At 44.5% G+C, this 21,326-nt stretch overlaps 1 protein-coding gene across 1 annotated transcript in view; it reads left to right on the top strand.

The window, feature by feature from the left end:
• LOC126157176 (leucine-rich repeat-containing protein 15-like) overlaps nucleotides 1-21,326 on the top strand; it is a 994,052-nt gene that overhangs the window by 530,802 nt on the left and 441,924 nt on the right. Inside the window, exon 4 of the mRNA XM_049916358.1 lies at nucleotides 7,398-7,466. The gene's annotated coding sequence lies outside the window, so the exon portion shown is untranslated. The remainder of the gene's footprint in view (nucleotides 1-7,397; nucleotides 7,467-21,326) is intronic.

The raw sequence follows: 21,326 nt of genomic DNA, 5'->3' as shown, positions 1-21,326 counted from the left end.
TTTCCACTTTTGCGAGGTGTTCGGTACATAGATAAGCTATCTGTGTAACTGTTAAGTTTCTATTTCTGACAATGATCGCAGCGTTCGCATTGGATGCACCTATCACGATGATTTGTTCGTCTTTGCCGTTCCTGGTGTAGGGTTCCAGCAAACAGGCATGTCGGGGTGCACGTCGCTCCATAGTAACTAGTGTGTGGTTTTTCGCATTCAGTTAGGCACATCAAGACGAACACAAAAAAGTTCGTTAGATTGATAGAACATGTGATTGGTTTTCTAAATAACTCCCCCACTTTGTTACTACTCGATTGATCTGCCTAATCATCAGACTTTAACCCAACAGAAAACCTGCGGGACGTGTTAGAACAGCGGCTAAAACGCCGACATCAGCATTAGTGCAATCTGGTGGAACTGCCCGTTCAAATCCGTAAGATGGAGCGTGGCATATAGGTGTAACAGTAAAATTTTAATACATAATATAGTTGTCTTTGGTCCATTTAAATTGATATCCAGATATATAGATGTAATACTCTCAATACACTGTGTTGACAAAAGTTACGGGATACCTCCCAGTATAGTGTCGGAAATCCTCTTGCCTGTCGTGGTATAACAACTCGACGAGACATGCACTTAATAATTCGTTGGAAGCCCGCTGCAGAAATACTTAACCATGCTGCATCTGAAGTCGTCAATAACTGCTAAAGTGTTTCCGGTGCAGGAATATGTGCTCGAATTAACCTCTCGGCTATGTCCCATAAATGTTCGATGGGACTCATGTTGGGCGATCTGGGTGCCCAAATCATTCGCTCGAGTTGTCCAGAATGTTCTTGAAACCAGTACCGAACATTTCTGGCCCGATGACATGGCGCATCGTCATCCATAAAAATTCCATCGTTGTTTTGGAATATGAAGCCCATGAATCGCTGTAAATGGTCTCAAAGTACTAACATAAACATTTCCAGTCAATGATCGGTTGCATTGGACAAGAGGACCCAGTCCATTCCATGTAAAAACAGCCTGCACCATTATGGAGGCACCACCAGCTTGCACAGTGGCTTGTCGACAACTTGGATCTATGGCTTAGTGGAGTTTGCGCCAGACTGGAACCGCACCATCAGCTCTTAATCAACTGAAATCGGGATTCATATGACCTGACTTCTGTTTTCCGATCGTCTAGGGCCCAGCCGATTTGGTCACGAGCCCAAGAGAAGTGGCACTCAGGCGATTCCGTGCTGTTAGCAAAGGCACTCGCGTCGATCGCCAGCTGCCATAGCCCATTAACGCCAAATTTCGCCGCTCTGTCCAAACGAATATATTCTTCGTTCCACATTGATTTTTGCGATTATTAGACGCTGTGTTACTCAGAGACAATGCTACGTAAATGCCGCTGTTCTCAGTCGTTAAGTGTAGGCCATCGGCCACTGCGTTGTCCTTGGTGAGTAATAATGCCTAAAATTTCGTTTTCTGCGAATTCTCTTGACACTGTACCTCGGAATATTGGATTCCCTAACGATTTCCTAAGTGAAATGTCCCATGCGTCTAGCTCCAACTACCGTTCCGCGTTCAGTCTGTTAATGACGTCGTGCGGTCATAATCACTTCAGAAATCTTTTCACATGTACTACCTGAGTATAAATGACTCCTCCGCCAATGCACTGCCACGTTACACCTTGTGTACGCGATTACACCGTCGTCTGTATTTGTGCATATCGCTATCTCATGACTTTCGGCACCTCGTTATAAATTGATGTAACTCTCTCAAATGGTTCAAATGGCTCTGAGCACTATGGAACTTAACATCTGAGGTCATCAGTCCCCTGGACTTAGAACTACTTAAACCTAACTAACCTAAGGAGATCACACGCAGCCATGCCCAAGGCAGGATTCGAACCTGTGACCGTAACGGTCGCGCAGTTCCAGACAGAAGCGCCTAGAACCGTTCGGCCACACCGGCCGGCGTAACTCTCTCAATATGTCTATAGTGCAATAATTCGATGAAAGAAGGATCTGATTAGATAAACGAACGGCAGCTTTCTAAATGTGAAAACCACTGGTAGTCATTAGTGACAGAAATTCGGCGTCACAGACGCGGAGAGACCAAACAGATAAACGTCGTTCAAACGTAATTTCTGATTCAAAACACGCTATTTTCACAGGAACCTCTGCGAAGCTGCCGTTGACAGCAGTAGCCAAATATAAACATCCGTTCAAACGTAAACACACGCAGAGTGAGTAAGTGAGTGGAGCAGCGATTACGCGCCACATCTATCACCAGCGGCTGTCAAAGCGCGCTGCCAGTTCGTGTAGCCGTATTCAGTTTTGCGCTGGCCGCCACTGACCGGTCTTTGCTCCTTAATGGTCCCTGCGCGCGCGCTAATTAGTTTCCGGATACGGGAGCGGAGCGGTAACGAGCCCGCTGGCAAAACAGCACCCTGCCGCACCGCAGCGTGCGCAAGCGGTGGCGGCCGGCGTACGCCACACGGCCCCGACGCGCGTGTTGACAAGTGGCCAGCGCTGGCTGCTGTGCTAAGAGGGGCCGGGGAGCGGAGAGGAGGCGTAATTGTCGCTGCTTTCCCACCGCGTTAGCTACAGGGTCTGGCCGCCGCTGCAAAAAGAGAGAGAAAGAAGTAGCGCTCCCCTCCAAAAAGCTAGTGGCGCTACACGCTCTCACGAGCCGGAATTTCATCAGCTCAAGATAAAGCCTGCATTAAACAACAGAGATAACTGCGAGTAATTATCGTTTGCGAGGAGAGTAGCCACCGCCGTGTAATGGCTTGCACTCTGCTGACGCGGCTGGCAGCGTGAGAGGGGGGTGAAACTTCGAAGCAGGAAACTGCTGGCAAAGAGTTGAACACACACGTACTATTAGTTCCACATGCTGCCGACAGTTTCTGAAATGAAAACGTAGAAGAAGTTGAAAGCAGTAGTTATAATCATATTTCCCCCCTGCTGCTTTAATTTCAAACAGGGAGTACTTGCAAACACACCCACAACAACAAATGGTGTCCATATCATATCATTTCCTTTCTAGCCTTGTGAGAGGAGCTACGTCGCAGTACCCTCTCAGACAGAAAGAACTACGCACCACGAATCAATTATTCGAATCGAATGGAGATCGGTAGTTTTTTGACAGAATTGTTGAATGTTATACTGAGGGATATCGTGCCATATTCTGTCCAATTTGTGTGTTAGGACGTCAAAATCCGAAGGCCCTGCCCATAGTGCTCTGAACATCTCAGTTGGGCGGAGATCTCGGGAGCCTCCTGGCGAAGGTAGGGTTGGGAAAGCACGAAGAAAAGCAGTAGGTCCTGAAACGTAAGCTTACGATGGATTGACATGAAGCGCGACGAAACGGGACGTAGAACATCGTCGACGTGCCGCTACGCTATAAGGTTGCCACGAATGATAACCAAACCGATCTTACGATGAACTGAAATCGCAAACCAGAACATAACTGCTCCATAATTTCTAGTTGTCGCGGGTATGGTGGGCGACATTCATGGTTCGCATCCCACCAAAGTCTGGGGCGTCTCTAATCGCGTCTACTCTTGTCATCAGAACTCAGTTCGAAGCGCTTCTTCTGCTTGTCTTCGTGCTTGCCAAACCTTGCTTTGACCAGCAAGGTCGCTGGATCCCTTCCCAGATCAAAACGTTCAGAGCAATATGGCTCTGAGCACTATGGGCCTTAACATCTGAGGTCATCAGTCCCCTAGAACTTAGAACTACTTAAACGTAACTAACCTAAGGACGTCACACGCATCCATGACCGAGGCAAGATTCGAACCTGCGACCGTAGCGGTCGCGCGGTTCCAGACTGTCGGAGCATTACGGACAGGGCCTTTGGTATTTTGTCGATCTAAAGCGCCAATTAAACAGAATTTGGCACGCTATCCCTCAAGAAGATATCCAAAAATTCTACGTCAGCGAATGCCAAGCCTAGTACTCGCTCTCATAAGGGACAGAGGTGGAGCACTGCGTTTTTGACTCGCTCAATTCGTGAAGACCTTTCTCTTTAATAAATCACCCAGTTTCTTATGAAACTGTAACCATTTATTTGTCTGTACATGTTCATCTCATATACCGATTTCCGTCTCATTCGGCTGATTGCTTCGTGGTACACCTTTTTTCTTTTGTCTCAGTCTATTATTATTTATACTGTCTGTTGCTTGGGACCGCCAACTCATGAACTTAGTTTCCTCTTACGTACACTGCTACTGACACCCTTCTGTGGGAGATGCATCTGTTACACTCCAACGCAATAGTGTTCTTTTTATCGGCAGACTATTAGTGTAACTGGTGTGCGGAAAGCTTCCCAGTTACTTCTGATGGCATTTAGAGAAGATTATTGGTTGGCTTGAACGCTGAGAGAAATTGCGTAAAGTTTCGTAGACTGTACGTGTAGACAATAGTAGCTTGCAGTACTGATTGGAGATATCAATAAGGAGAGTTGTGTAATTGGTGAAATAGGAGGCAGAGGTAACTGAAATGTTCATTACTGAAGCAAATCTTGATCGCTCTGTAACTAATTACAGTACGAGTACCAAACTTGGTAGCATTAATGTCAGGGAGATTGTGAAGAGAAATAATGCAGAATAAATTCAACTGAAAGACTTTTCATATGCTGCTACGGTACATCATACCATAACAAACCTCACGGGTTCGATTCCCGGCGGGGTCAGGGATTTTCTCTGCCTCGTGATGACTGGGTGTTGTGTGCTGTCCTTAGGTTAGTTAGGTTTAAGTAGTTCTAAGTTTCTACGGGACTGATGACCTCAGAAGTTAAGTCCCGTGGTGCTCAGAGGAATTTGAACAATTTTTTTTGCTTCGAAGAAGCAGGTGAAATTCACGAACGATGTGGGATGGAGACCCATCTTGCATGAAAACTGTTGTGTTCAATGCGTGTCTCTCCTGTAGTGCGGGTATGACTTGCTGGAGAAGCATATCGCAGTATTGCTGACTAGTCACACTGCACATCTTTGGTCCTTGAGCGCCAATCTGTTCAAAACAGAATGGGCCATTGATGAACGTAGCTGTGAAGGCACAGCATACGGTGACACGTTCACCTGACAGAGGAACTTCATGTGCACTGACTGGAGGTGAAGCTTCCCACACTCGGCAAATCTGTGTGTTCACCTCACTCGTCAGAGAAAAATTAGCTTCGTCTATCCATAGGATGGTCAAGGGCCAGCCCTCGTCAACTTCAATCTTTGCGAGAAAGCGGAATGCGAAGTCAACACGTTGTTGTTTGTCCTGTGGTGCGAGCTGCTGTACGATATGAAACTTGTACGGATGCCATTTGATAATGGTTCGAAGCACCTTCCGTACAGTGGACAACGAGATGTTCAGCTGTCGTGACACAGCACGCACACTGCCTGACGATCGGGAATGGCGCGCAGCGTTGTCTGCCACAGCAGCAACGATTTCATCAACCAGCTGTGGTGCAACCGGTCGTCGGCCTATTCCCGGAGCGACGCCCGTTCGCCAGTTGATTCGAACTTCTTCGTTACGCTCCGTACTGCAGGTGGAGAAAGCGAACCCTTCCGCAATCCTTTCAGCTGGCGATATTATCGAAGTGCTGCTGCAGAATTATTGTTGTTTTGATAATAGAATGGTTCAAATGGCTCTGAGCTCTACGGGACTTAACATCTGAGGTCATCAGTCCTTTAGAACTTAGAGCCACTTAAACCTAACTAACCTAAGGACATCACATACATCCATGCCCGAGGCAGGATTCGAATCTGAAACCGTAGCGGTATCGCGGTTCCAGACTAAAGCGCCTAGAACCGATCGGCCACTCTGGCCGGCCTTGATAATAGAGCTTCACCAATAATGCCCTACTCCTTTTGTCCAAGCTCGTGTTGACACGTCAACAAGTGCATAGAGAATGGGCACGTGTGTGAGTCTATGAATCACAAAGACTGATCACGGCACCTGGCGGTCACAGCTGGAACTGTACAGTGGCGCCGTGACGCATGGAAATCATGCGCCCCATACTCTGGACATTACTGCTATCAAGTTACGGTAGTTAGTTTACGTGTTACAGGGTGTCAAATGGGGAAAGCTTAACTGTAACCAAATGGTTGGCTCTGAGCACTATGGGACTGAACATCTATGGTCATCAGTCCCCTAGAACATAGAACTACTTAAATATAACTAACCTAAGGACAGCACACAACACCCAGTCATCACGAGGCAGAGAAAATCTCTGACCCCGCCGGGAATCGAACACGGGAATCCGGGCGTGGGAAGCGAGAACGCTACCGCACGACTACGAGCTGCGGACAACTGTAACCACCCTGTGTAAGTCGAGGACAGTGTTGCACCAGATCAGACTTTTTTATTGCGTGGAATGTCTAATTAACGTTGGAATATTTGACGAAGAGAGATATGGAATAACAATGTGCAGTGAGCATAGCAGTTTTTCGACAATATACATCATGTGTATTACAGCAATTTAATGGTTCTGATTTGTAGCTTGGAGATATTTCTGTGTTGGTCAATAGCTGTTAGCCTGAATTGTGAGTAACAGTCATTGCGGCATTTAACTTCATTTTGAAAACAGTTTCGTAAAAATAGTGCAGACATTTTTTTATTGGGAGATTTACAGTCTCTTAGGGAAGTCGAATGTTAGGTTCACAAAGGGAAGAAGTGATTTGAACACATAGTCATTTGTACAGACAGGGCATATAATTGGATTTTTCAAGTTAATAAGCCTTTGCGCATATTTTGATGATTTTATTACAAAGCCCGTGTTGCGGATGGTTGCGCCTGGATCGGGATTACATTATTCCTTGAGCGCCCAAGGTAGGGAGTGTGTGAACAGATACTGTAGTAGGTAAAAAGTTTTAAGCAATCCTGCAAACTGCAAAATTGGAACAACTCTACAACATTATCGGAAGGGGTATAAGTACAGTAAAGGTCTTACTTTCTGCAGTCGTTTCGTGTAGAGGTGTAACGCATTAAATCAGTAATCACGGGAATGTGTGCTGTTACTGTTAGGGGTACTATATCCATCATAGCGGCTAGTGACATCCATTCAACAATAGATTGATAACCCGAAAGGCTTCGGTTCCACTCAAATTACTCAAATCTTCTTGTGATCGCTTTTCAGTATTCAAAGTCATTTAAGCGTACGTACCTAACCTCAGTTCAAGTGAAACGAGAGTCAGCTATCTTTGTATAACAACACGTAAATAGGCGAGGTAAAGTAAATAATGTAAAAACAAGAAATGCAAGTAGCAATTTATAGACGTACTTCATTTTTAAAAGAATTATTTGCAAATCTTGATTTGTAGCTGGCTCTGCTAATAAAAGGAACAGGCACGAGAAACCATATCAAATAAATGCTTATAGTGATGTATTTCTTTACGGGACGCTATATGTATAAACCCTATTTTTCAGGAGTGGAGCACCGATTCGATCTTCGCTTCAGCAATCGCGATCACCAGGGGTTGGCTCCCAGCATTTAAGGTAAGATAACTCAACATCCGTACGCTTCGTATCTCCACAACGTTCTAACATTCTAGCGAACGTACATTTTTAAAATATTATACCCCCTTGACACAACTTAAAATAGTTTAACACAGTTACAACACTTGAACGATACACAGGAGATATCAGAATATTTTCTACTTATCTCAATCATCTGTTTTATTACCCGACTGGAAGTTGCATAATTTTCTCCACTTTTTAGTAACATCTCATGACTACCCGTTAACTGAGAGATTTTTACTGCGTTCTGTGACCTATAATGGAGACAACCACTACATAGATGAAAAAAACAATCTGTCAAATGTTACATCTCTCTAGCATATACGTCACAAAGGAAAAATTCAAAAGATTGTTCAACCAAACGGATGCGATTTTCTACTGAGCATCTGTTACAGTTTTAAATAGCAAATATTTTCTAAAAATAGTAGTGGTTACATAAAAATTTATTTTTCTAGCGATAATACTACTTCAAACCCAGCAGCGCAAATAACAAATAAGTTTTTACCAACTTGGTTGCTTCCTCATCTTATCTGTCGTATCTTGATACCATTTATCGATTTTTAATGTACCTTTAAAACCGTTAAATAGTAAGTCGTAAAAATAAAAAAAATCTGTTCTCTTCCTTGATGTTAAAACAGGGAATTTTTTATATATATACCTGATCATAATTTATAATGTACATTCCTCTTGCAACATTTCGTTTCGATCTACGGCTGAACTGGTTGTTGATTAAGGCTAAAGTAAAATGTTATATATAAAAACTAGTCTTTGTTAATGACACTATTGTTAGCTGACAGTAACGTATACTGTTAAGGTCGTTAACAATTTCGCATGAATTATGTTTCTAGTCAGGAAAATATCTTCATTCTATGCACGTAAACAGATATATTCCATGCCATCGTATGTAGAAACGTTTAGCAGGTGTGCACCTGCGTTCCTCCTGTTTCAAACACACTTTTTTTATTTACATTGTAATTAAACATACCCTTTACTCCCGTACTATTCTGACAGAATGTCAGCTGAATTATTTAAGCTAAATAATTTGATTATTATTTTTTTAAGGAAAGCGAGAAAGTACAAACATTCTTGTGTCATGGTGTACACTACACATGAAAAAAAAATTGGTTTGGGTTACATAGTGAGCTCAAAATATGCCGTGATTTCTCGCTTTTATCTGCTCTACGCACAAGTTGTAAAGGAAAGCAATGCTGTTGATCAGCTATACGTTAATGTGATTAAAATGTGACATAAAACTACTTCATTAGACTACAATCCAACATGAATTTAGTTGCAATAGCGAACGGCTCATTTCCTAATATAATTTACTCCGTTTCACCCGACTTGCTTTTACTGCGTTACTCAAGTTTTGTTTATGTTCCTCATGTATCCTCTTTTCAAGAGACTATTCATTCTGTTCATCTGAACTTCCATGGCATTTTACATCTCTGACAGAATTACTATTAGTTTTCTTCTTGGTTTCTTTACTGTTCGATTAATGTATAGACTGAATAACAACGTATAATCCTTCCTCACTGCCCTCCCGACTGATGCTACCCTTTTATATCCTTCGACTCTTACAACTGCTGTCTGATTTCTGTGCAAGATACAGTTAACCTTCCGTTGTGTATACTTTACGCCTCCCATCTTCAGAATTTCAACGAGTCTATTCTACACCCACAAGTACATGCACTCTCTACAAATCACTGTGAAATGCATGGTTGAGGATACTTCCGATTGTACCAGTTATTAGGGTCTCTTCCCGTTCCACTCACGCATGGAACGCGGAGAAAATGTTTGTTTACATGCCTCGGTGTGTGCTATAATTAATGTAATCCTTGCGACCCCATGGTTACCACTCAAGAAGATTATAACGTATTTCTACCATCAATACTTAAAGCTGTTCCTGATACTTCATAAGTAGGAATTCACAGGATAGTTTGCTCCTATCTTCAAGCGTCTGCTACTTTAGTTTCTGCAGCAACTCCGCGACACGTCCCCAAGGGGTGAAACAAACCTGCAACAGTTCGTATAGCTCTTCTTTAAAAACACGCAATATCGTCTGTTAGTCCTATTTAGTATGGGTTCCACAAAATTAAACAGTAATTTAACTGTAGGGGAACTCGGGGTGAAATGGGATACTTAATGTTTACCCATTTTTGTAAAATAAAGAAACACAAGAAAACATGTCTTAAAGGTATGAATAATTAGAATTTTGCATGACCTAAAGTACCCTACTTGAAAACTACTTAAAATTATATTTTGCATAATTTTCTTTTTTTATATCTTTCAGAAAAAATGCTTGCATACTTCACATTCTCTTCACCCACGGGACAGAATGGGTCAAAACGTTGCATTAACGATGAAATTATTAGAAACACCACCTCAAACCTGATAAGGATGTTTAATGAACAACTTAGACTAAGGAATATGGACTCTTGAAAAAATATCGTTAACAACAAGGAAACAAAGAGCCAGTTGTGTTTCATATGAACGGTATTTCATGAATCCTTGCTGATTACGAATATACAATCCAGTGACATTAATATCACCTCCGCCTACATCAGACGTCAGCCAGCAAAAACCTCCAACCAACAGCAGGTGACAACATTAGCAATTGGGGGGGGGGGGGAAGGAGGGGGACAACACTGCAGTCGGTGTCGTAATGCGAAAACACAGCGATTTATGTGAAGAATAAATGTGCATAATTGTTGGCTTTCGGGCCGCGGTTGGAAGTATTCTCCTGGCGCCGTGGTTAAAATATACCATGCATAGCAAAACGGCCCTATTCAAACCCGGCGCAGAGGCAACTGTGGTGCACTAAGAGCCATAGATGTGATGGGTGAACGTCGGCTGCAGAGATGTGTACGGGAAAATAGAGGTGCAACTGTTGAGCAACTAATTGCCCAGATGCACCAAGGGGCTAGCAACAGTGTCTCCTCAAGACCGTTAGTGAACGTTGCTGCGTTGGCGCCTGGTTCATGCACCCATGCTGGCTGCTGTTGATCGGCGATGAAGGCTAGAATTTACACGCCTCTAGAGCAACTGGACGGCCACCAAATGACAGAAGGTGGTCTTTTGAGATGACTAAAGTTTAATGCAGCATAGGACAGATGGCCGTGTACGTGTACGTCGTGAAGTGTCTGAAAGCAAACACTGCATGTGTTTTCGTGCCATTTCCTGAGTAATTTCGGCGCTGTAGAAGGCACAATGGATCAATAAAAATACATATACGTTCGCGTGGACTATGTCCATCCCCACAAAATGGTTCAAATGGCTCTGACCACTATGGGACTTAACTGCTGAGGTCATCAGTCCCCTAGAACTTAGAACTACTTAAACCTAACTAGCCTAAGGACATCACACACATCCATTCCCGAGGCAGGAATCGAACCTATGACCGTAGCGGTCGCGCGGTTCCAGACTCTAGCGCCTAGAACCGCTCGGCCACTCCGGCCGGCTCCATCCCCACATACAGCTTGTTTTTCCTCCGCGAGACGGTATCTACCACCAGGACAATGCAAGGTGCCACACGGCTCACAGAGTACGCGCGTGGTTCGAAGAGCACTAGGGCGAGTCTACCGTACTCCCCCACCAACTAACTCTCCGAATTTAAGCTCAATCGAGAATCTGTGGAGCCTCATAGATCGATATGTTTGTGACATGGATTCTCAACTGATAGACGTAGCACAGCTGACAGTGGCACAGGAGTCATCATGGCTCTACATCCCTTTCGATACCTTCTCGTTAATAAACTGGACAGTGTATAATTTTGGAACACAGTACATGTTCCAAACTCTTTTCTCAAACCCTTGTGAATGATATGGGCCTATAATTCAGCAGATTAGGTCTGTCTGGTAGCGTGTATTAAGAATACAAGTTTACAAAGGTGCAAGGAGATCCATAGCGCTACTGCCATCTTCTGCTGGCTACGGCGACAGGCCTCTTAAGTATCACAGCTATCCCTGCGCTTGGGTCCTTCGTCGCTCCTCAGGCTGTCAGCGCCTGCACTGTAGCACGCCCCAGTAGCGTGCCAGGCTGCACTTGCGCGCGCCCCGCAGGAATTTATTCGGCGCGCCTCGCCCTTCTCTCCCTCCCTCCCTCCCTCAGCTCAGCTGGAATTATTTATAGAGCGCCACCTTCGTGCTCAGGAATCTCAACTTGGCCCGCCGCATCCCGCACGATAAATCGCATTTCCGGCGGCCGTCATTTCGATTTCACGGCGCCCACGCCTCGAATTGCCTACCGGTCTGGCGATGAGGCCGGAGAATATTAAGAGCTAGTAGCAGACTTATGCATATCGGTGATTCTGAAAGAAGATCCTCGTCATATGGAGCCACAAATTTGCCAGGCGGCTTTCTGCGATTTGGGGATAAGGGGACGCTAACTATGCGCTTCATACACTTGTCGAACTATGTGTTGTTGCATTTCCACTACCTATCTTCTCGTGATTTTCTCGGGAAGCGTGTCGCACAGATGATGGCATTTCAGCTGGAAACGGACTTTGTATTCAAATTAGGTTAAATGTGAAATAAAATAGACTGCCGGAAAAAAAAACACACACACACAAACACACACAAATGAAGCACTCAAAAGGGGATTACGATACGAAAAGGAAATTTCAGAAGTTGTGAGGGTACGTGATGCTACTGCAGTGATTAGAGACTCGAGCGAAATTTATAAAGAACTTGACAGTTTGAACCCACTCTCTCTGGGCTTGAGGCCGTCCGGAGTGGCCGAGCGGTTCTAGGCGCTACAGTCTGGAACCGCGCGACCGCTACGGTCGCTGGTTCGAATCCTGCCTCGGGCATGGACGTGTGAGATATCCTTAGGTTATTTAGGTTTCAGTAGTTCTAAGTTAAAGGGGACTGATGACCTCAGAAGATAAGTCCCGTAGTGCTCAGAGCCATTTGAAACATTTTGATCTGGGCTAGATGGATACACTAATTCTGTTGGGAAGGGTACCAAAAAGCCGTTGTATTCTCTCCGGCGGCAAGGGAGACCACAAATGTTGTAACTGGTCGTTGACGTCGTGTACATTGGCGCTGGGATACACTTCACGGCCAAGGTGGTCCCACTTGTGTTCTACCGAGACGGATCTGGGGATCTTACAGGCCTTGGGAGGAGATCAACATCATGCAGAGACACGAGCCAAGTGGTTCTAATTAAAGTGCAGCTACTCAGAGAGTTCCAGAGTTGCATGTAGTTATCGTTTAGAAGCGAAACTGGGTAGATATTCTAATGTGTTAATGCGGAATTGATTTACGCTGGGCCGGCCGGTGTGGCCGTGCTGTTAAAGGCGCTTCAGTCTGGAACTGCGTGACCGCTACGGTCGCAGGGTCGAATCTTGCCTCGGGCATGGATGTGTGTGATGTCCTTAGGTTAGTTAGGTTTAATTAGTTCTAAGTTCTAGGCGACTGATGACCTCAGATGTTAAGTCGCATAGTGCTCAGAGCCATTTTTGATTTACGCTGGCGCTGTAAATGCAAGTAAAACGTATGGAAATGTTTTCATATGTAATGGATTACGGATGTAACGTGGGCAGAAAGATCAAACAAGTGAGAAAGGCTTAATGTTTATTTTATTATTAACCGCCCCTTACACAGTTTCCTCAACAAGGGAACCGAAGATGTCGACGATATGCTACACAGTGACAGATTTGCACCTGGTGGCCAAAATTGGAATCAATATTTCTTTCAGCGTAAATCGATTCCACTTTAGCGCATTAGCATATCTACCAAGTTTCACTTCCTTGCGATAACTACAGCACACACTGGATCTTCGTGAGTAGCTGCAAAAAATGTTCAAATGTGTGTGAAATCTTATGGGACTTAACTGCTAAGTTCATCAGCGCCTAAGCTTACACACTACTTAACCTACATTATCCTAAGGACAAACACACACACCTATGCCCGAGGGAGGACTCGAACATCCGCCGCCACCAGCCGCACAGTCCTTGACTGCAGCGCCTTACACCGCTCGACTAACCCCGCGCGGCTGAGTAGCTCCATTTTAATCATAGCCACTAGGTCTGAATGAGCATTGTCGTGTTCAAAAAGGGCACCGCAAATCTGTAACATGAGAGGATGCTGAATTTCCGTGACGTTCCGTTGTGCTGTCATAGTTCCCTCAATCAATACCAGCTGTGATCTGAAATGATTCCCGATGGATTCCTTCGCCGTAACACCAAGAGTAACACCGCTGTGCCTCTTCAGAACATTTGAAGAATAGCATCGCCCTTCAGATCGTCATACGCTCCGATAATGGACATGCGGGGCAGTGCAGAACCGAGATTCATCACTCAACTCAATGTGACACCATTCAACAGCAGTTAATACTTCCCTGCCCGGCACCACTCCTTCGTGGTGTGGTGTTAACGACAGCCTGCTCGTGGAATGGTAAATTCCACAGTCCTGCTGCTGCTAGTCTTCGGTCAATGGTACAAGAAGACACTGTACGTTGCAAGGAGTCCATTGCTTGACCTCGGATGGGAGGTGCAGCTGTGAAGGAGCTGCGTTGTGGCTGATGATCAGACATTGTCGACTGGAACCTTGTAGAGGAGTGTGCATACCCTCACCTTTCTATGCAGCCCCACATCAGGGCGTTAACTCATCCAGATACCCCACAAATCTGGATAATGTATGATTTGACCAGCTGGCCATATGGAGACCCACAATGAGGCCTCTTTGAAACTCTGTCAGATGATTATAACTGTGTCTCACACAGGTATGCGGCGTCTCCATGACCTTCACAGCGGTCACTCAGCGCTCATGCTGTGCATGATCCTTATACACCCTACCGGACCTGCTAAAAGCAGTAAACAGTAACAACACTAACGCACTCTGGTGGCAGTTCTTCCTGTCACAGAGAACTGCAGTCTAGTTATTTACATCTCATCTACGTCTGCGTGTACATGTATACACTGCAAACCACCGTGAAGTTCATGACAAAGGGTACACCTCAATGTATCAGCTATTAGGGGTTCTTCTTGTTCCATTCACGTAGGGATTGATTTTTTTCGTCCGCAGCTCGTGGTCGTGTGGTAGCGTTCTCGCTTCCAGCGCCCGGGTTCGATTCCCAGCGGGGTCAGGGATTTTCTCTGCCTCGTGATGACTGGATGTTGTGTGCTGTCCTTAGGTTAGTTAGGTTTAAGTAGTTCTAAGTTCTAGGGGACTGATGACCGTAGATGTTAAGTCTCATAGTGCTCAGAGTCATTTGAACCATTTTTTTTTTTTTTGATTGATTTACGAATGTCTCTGTGTATGCTGTAATTATTCTTACCTTTAAGAAGCTGCGACATTGTCGCGAGTAAAACAGTGTCCCGTATATACAATAAGTTTCCTTTAATTTACGTCTATGGTCAAAAAGCTTTTGTTAACAGATTACCGGTTTCGGACTATAATGACCATCATCAAATCTGTTTTATAAAAACAGTGACTGCAGTACATTATGATTTTATGTTTATAAAGCAGATCTGATGCTGGTGATTATAGTCCGAAACCGGTAATCTGTTAACAAAACGTTTGTGACCATAGACGTAAATTTAACGAAATATATTCTTACCTAGTCCTTACGATCACTATGTGAGCGATACGTGGGTAACTGCAGTACATTCCTGTAGTTATCAGTTAGAACCGGTTCTTGAAGTTTCAAATGGCTCTGAGCCCTATGCGACTTAACTTCTGAGGTCATCAGTCGCCTAGAACTTAGAACTAATTAAGGCTAACTAGCCTAAGGACATCGCACACATCCATGCCCGAGGCGGGATTCGAGCCTGCGACCGTAGCGGTCACGCGGTTCCAGACTGAAGCGCCTTTAGCCGCCTTTTTTTTTTGAAGCTTCGCTGACGGACTCTCTCTGGGGATAGTTCACTTTTATCTCCACGAATCCAGCAGTTCAGCTTCTTCAGTGGTTCTGCGACACACTCACAAGAATCAGATAGGCCAGTAAATGCCGATGATGCCCTTCTCTCCATGCGTTCAATTTCACAGAATCCTATTTAGTCTAAATCCCATACGTTGAATTTCTCACAGAATCCTATTTAGTCTAAATCCCACACAATCAGGTAACATTTAATTCCAGTCAACTTATTTCTAACGTTGCTGCTTAATGTAATATTCAACTAGTATTTCTGCTGTGAGTGCTAGCAGTGATGCGCTACCGTAATTGAGACGACAACGTTCTTTATTGGAGACAGGGAAGGCCGATTGGATATGGTTTCTTTGGGGTCGGGTAAGTTGGCATATAGACGTAATTTGAAGTACAGAGGAGATACAACTTGTAATCGCAATTATGAAGAATAAAAAAATTTAATTTGTGAAAAAGAACGTAAAAATCGTCCACGAACTTTTATTCGATTATGGATCCCCGAACCTTCACAAAACGATTAGTGTATTTAGCAATCCAGTGCAGAGTGATTTCTTCGCAAATAACAATACTGGGCGAATCTGCTACTATCACGGTTCGAACGAAGCTAAATATTTCGCCTTGAACTTGTGTGTTAAAGACGTTTCCTAAGCGACCAGTTTGTTAGTAAGAAAATAGCATACTGCGACTGTTGTTCAACCTTCTCATTCTGACAGTGACTCCAGAAAGTCTTACGCGACTGTGAGTCTTTAGCTGCCCGAGAGAAGGAGTTTTTATCGCGAGTTGTAGCAGTTTTCTCCTACTTCGCCTGGCGTTCTCTGGGTACCGTAGAAATGGAGACCTCCGACCGCCAACTCATCCTCTACCTAACCCGTTCTCTCCTTACAGCAGCCACGGACAAAACGTATTTTATCTATAGTAAATTTTTTTTTCACAGACATTTTATATTAGACAGGTAAAGATAATTTTAAATCTATGCATCTAGGCAAAAAATCGAAAGAGGCTTTAAAGGCAGAATCTGTCTGATCTGTTGCAAAGTCAAAGGTCAAGTTAAACAATTTTTCTTTGCGACGTAGCAGTTCATTATATGAGTGTCTTGCAAGCAATTTCCTTTGTAGACTGGTTTTACTTCCCCAGTATTCTATCAATAAATCGAAGTCTATCACCTGCTTTACCCACGACTGATCTGAGTAATCACTCCATGTCATATATCTAAGTGTGTCGCCCAGGTATTTGTACAAGTTGGCGTATTCCACCAGTGACTCATTGATGTTATAGTCGTTTTCGTTTTTTGGAGCATACGATTTTACGTTTCTGAATATTTAAATCAAGTTACCAATCTATTCACCACTTTGAAATCTTATTAATACCTCAATGAACATTTATGCAGCTTCTTTCAGACAGTACTTCATTATAGATAACTACATCACCTGGGAAAAGCCTGAAGTTACTATCCACATTGTCCATAAGCTCATTAATATACAACACAAACAGCAAGGATCCACACACACTTCGCCGGCACACCCCCGAGGTTACATCTGACGATGAGTCTCCGTCTGAGATAACATGCTGCGTCCTCCCTAACAAAAAGTCCTCAATTCAGTCACAAATTTCACTTTGACACGCACATGATCGTACTTTTGACGTTAAGCACACGTATGGTACAGAGACAAATGCTTTCTCGGAAATCCAGAAATACAGCACCTGACTCAGTTCATCAAAAGCCTGCTGTATGTCATGTCAAAAAAGTGTGGGTTGGGCTTCACATGATCGATGTTTTCGGAATCCATGCTGGTTGGCATGGAGGAGGTCATTCTGATCGAGATACTCATTATACGAGGGTTGGAACTTAAATAGGGGCAACTATTTATTCACAACCGATACAAAAGAGTTACATGTTTTCACCTGTTACTGTCCTTCAGAGTAGTCACCAGCGTTGTGTAGAACCCGTTGCCAGCGATGTGGAAGGCGTAGTATACCGTTAGCAGAGCCCGTTATGTTGACGGTGCGAATGGAGCGGTCTACTGCCTGTCGAATCTCTGGAACAGTTCTGAACGAATGCCACGAAGTGGTTCCTTCATCTTCGGAATGAAATCAAAGTCACAAGGACTTAAGTCCGGGGAGTATGATGGATGGTACAGTACTTCCCAGTCCCATCGACGGAACAGAGCACCCACAGCTTGCGCTGTATGCGCCCGCGCATTGTCGTGCAAAATAATTGGTGGGTTGCGCAGAAAGAGTCGCCACTTCTTTCGAAAAGGTGGTTGCAGATAATGCTCCAAAAACGAACAGTAATACTGTGCATTGACGGTCTGCCGCGGAGGAACGTAATGCGTTAGGATAACATCATTACACTCGTACACGAGAATCACCAAAATTTTCACCATACTGGGGTTCTGAAGCACTTTCGACTTTCACGGCGAACTGTAATAACGCCATTCGTTGGATTGGCGTTTCAGTTTTGGTTCGTACGATGTGGCTCATGTCTCATCCAGTGTTAGGATACGGCGTAAGAAAGCCTCTCCTTCGCACTCATAGACCTCCAAGTGCGTTTGAGCAGCGTCGTAACGCATCCATTTCTGCATTTTCGTCAACTCATGCGGAACCCATCGTGATGCAAAATTTCGCTCTCCCAGGCGTTCCTTCAGGATGCGAAGCACAGACGCATGCGTTAATCCGATTTCGTGGGCGAGCCCACAAATCGTACGGCGTCGATCACGGTCCACTAACGCGGCAACAGCATGCAGTTCTTCTTCACAGACGCTAGGACGACTTGCCCGATGCATTCTGCCACAGGTTTCCGACCTTCGTTGAAAGCCTTTACCCAACGTGCAACAGTTCTATACGGCAATGCCTATTCCCCGCACGTCTCTTGAAGACCGTGACGCCATTGTCGTGCTGTACGACCTCTGGCACAATCAGTCTTGATCCAACTCCGTTGCTCCTGTTTCGAAAACTTAGACACCTTTACGCTAGACCGCTCGCTCACAAGTAACTCTGTTTCCCTCCACTATGCGCATGCCGGTGGTGGGACAGGCGAGTCCATTTGCTCGGAGGTAAAGTAGGTATGTTAACAACATGTGCTATCAGCGACAATAGTAGATTCCATTGCATAGTGTTTCCACAGCAGTGTTTCCACTATTTAAGTTCCAACCTACGTATCTGAGCTCAGAAAATGTTCTAAGATTCCACAACAAATCGATGTCAAGGACCTGAACATTGGTTTTGTGGATCACTTTTACTACCCTTCCTATGAACAGGTGTGTCCTGCGCTTTCTTCCAAAGACGTTTTCCATGAGTTTTGTGGTCGAGGGATCGACGATAAATTTTAGTTGGAAGAGGCGCTAACTCACCCGCATTTCAGTATAAAATCTGACGGATTCCATCGAGCTCTGGAGCTTTATTAACTTTTAAAGATTTCAGCTTTTCTTAACACCACTGATACTAATATTTATTTCATTCACCTTTTCATCATGGTACGAGGATTAAATTGGGGACATTTCTCCTGGGTTTTTCTTTGTAAAGGGACATTTGAATACGGAGTTAAGTATTTCAGCTTTTTTTTATCGTTAGTTACGGCTCCTTCCCATTCGCTACGAACAGGACAGTATGGCTGCTGCCAGTAACAACCATTACGTATGGCGAGAATATCTTTGGGTTTTGTGAAGGATCGTATTCAGCTACGGTAGTCACTGAATGCTTCACGCATTACTCCCTTAACAGCCAAACGCATTTTATTCAGCCTCGCTCTGTATATAGTTCTATGTTTTGTTTTACAGCTGTAGCGCAATAGTCTTCGTTTCTTTAAAAGGTTCTTTACAATAACTGTGTAACATGCACGGTCCCTCCCATTACGCACTGTTCTACGGGGGACATATCTGTCCACTACATGGTCAACTATTCTTTTAAACTTGAGGCATCTGCGCCGATGGTATGTACATATGTGAGAGTCACAATGTCATTCGAGAATTTCTGCTGGGTGTTTCACGTTTCCCGCAGACAGTGCGTTAGTGGTGGGTCGTACGAAGACGCCGACCTTAACGGAACAAAACTGGCGGATGTAAAGGTAATTCCTGGAGTACCCGAAGAAATTGGTATAGGACTGTTATTGCTTTCAAAATAAATAAATGATCGAATGGATGACGTAAGAAGCTGCACGGCAGTTTTCGCAGAAGATGCAGTTGTCTAAAGGAAAATGGCGACGCCAGAAGACAGTAGCGAGATGTAGGAAGACCCGCTGAGGAACAGTGTTTGGTAAAGGATCTGGCAATTGATTCTGAACGCAAATAAATGCAACGCACTGCACATAAACAGTCGACAGTGAGGTAAGAGTATTCTTAAAAATAAGGCTACATAGACTGAAAAGGCGACATGAGCAACGAAGGTGTTTGTATCTCACCCCTGTTCCTCGATGGACGTGGGCTTTGATTCGGGTATACGAGATGACTAGTACGAGTTCTGAGGAGAACTGCCAGAACATCTGTAAGAGGCATTCATAATAAAACGAGTCGAAGGCTGTAAATTGAAAATCATCGAAGGGATCTTGATGTTATTGCCTGCGGGATGACGTGTGGTCCGTAAAAGAGCTCTGAGGTCCCAAACTGACAGGTAGAGGGATACGGATGCACACCCACGTGACGACACAGCGAGCGTGTACTCGTCGGCCGTCCACCGCACTCAGTAGCGCTGAAAACAGAGAAATGGAGCAAAAACAGTCGACAAGAGCAAAGGGATGTAGTGCCTGTGTACGGAGAGCACAGAATGAACATTGCAATTCCGACGTACAATCCGTCTTCTGGGGCAGTGGCTGACACAGTGATTCGCCAGTCTTCAGAAGTAAGTGTATCCACCAGCTGGCAGTGGTGTCGGTAATGTGGTGTTGCTTCTCAGGTCGTGCGTCATCGGCCAGTGACATCACTCCTTCTCTGAATCGGTTGTGCCACACCTTGATCCTTGCCAAGGATACGCAATGCTCTCTATATAATTGTGCCATTCTTCGATGAATTTCCGTTCCATGTTGCTCTTCTTTTGAGTCTCCATATTTCTGTTTTCTGCACTACTGACGGTGGTGGACGGTCGAACAGTGCACGTGCTCACTCTCTTATCACGTTAGTGTGCGTCCATGCCCCTCGAGCCGCATGTTTGTGACGCCAGAGCTCGTGTAGAGATCCCACATTACTCCCTATACTACGGCATTATGATGCCCTCAGCGGATTTAATTTTACGTCCACCCTTTTTGAATGCCCCTTATAGAATAAGGCGCTAGATGATTCAGTCAAGACGAAATAGCTGCTTGAAATATGTGAAGAAATCGAGGAAGAAATGATCGTCGAGAGGACTGACTCAACGTACAGAGAAGTCAAAACAACCTTCGGTGACATTAAAGGTAAGGGTGGTAACATTAAGAGTACAATGGAGATTTCATTGTTAAACGCAGAGAAGAGAGCTGATAGGTGGAAAGAGAACGTTCAAGGACTCTACGAAGGGCACGACTTGTCTGATGATATCATAGAAGAAGAAATTGGAGTCGATATAGACGACATAGGGGATCCAGTGTTAGTCAGAATTTAAAGTACTTCTGGAAGTCTTTGAGATCAAATAAGACAAAAGGGATGGACATCATTCCATCCGAATTTCTAAGATCATTGGGGGAAATTACAACCAAACGATTATTCATGTTGATGTCTAGAAGCTGAGATTGGCGAAGTGTCATCGGACTTTCGAGAAAATGTCATCCACAAAATTCCGAAGATAGAGAGGGCACATACACTACTGGCCATTAAAATTGCTACACCACGAAGATAACGTGCTACGGATGCGAAATTTAACCGACAGGAAGAAGATGCTGTGATACGCAAATGATGAGCTTTTCAGAGCATTCACACAAGGTTAGCGCTGGTGGCGACACCTACAACTTGCTGACATGAGATGAGGAAAGTTTCCAACCGATTTCTCGTACACAAAAAGCAGTTGACC

This window comes from Schistocerca cancellata, chromosome 2 (genome assembly GCF_023864275.1).
Source record: "Schistocerca cancellata isolate TAMUIC-IGC-003103 chromosome 2, iqSchCanc2.1, whole genome shotgun sequence".
Lineage (NCBI taxonomy): Eukaryota > Metazoa > Arthropoda > Insecta > Orthoptera > Acrididae > Schistocerca > Schistocerca cancellata.
Note: the sequence above shows the minus strand (reverse complement) of the source record. Positions and strands in the feature narration are given on the sequence as shown.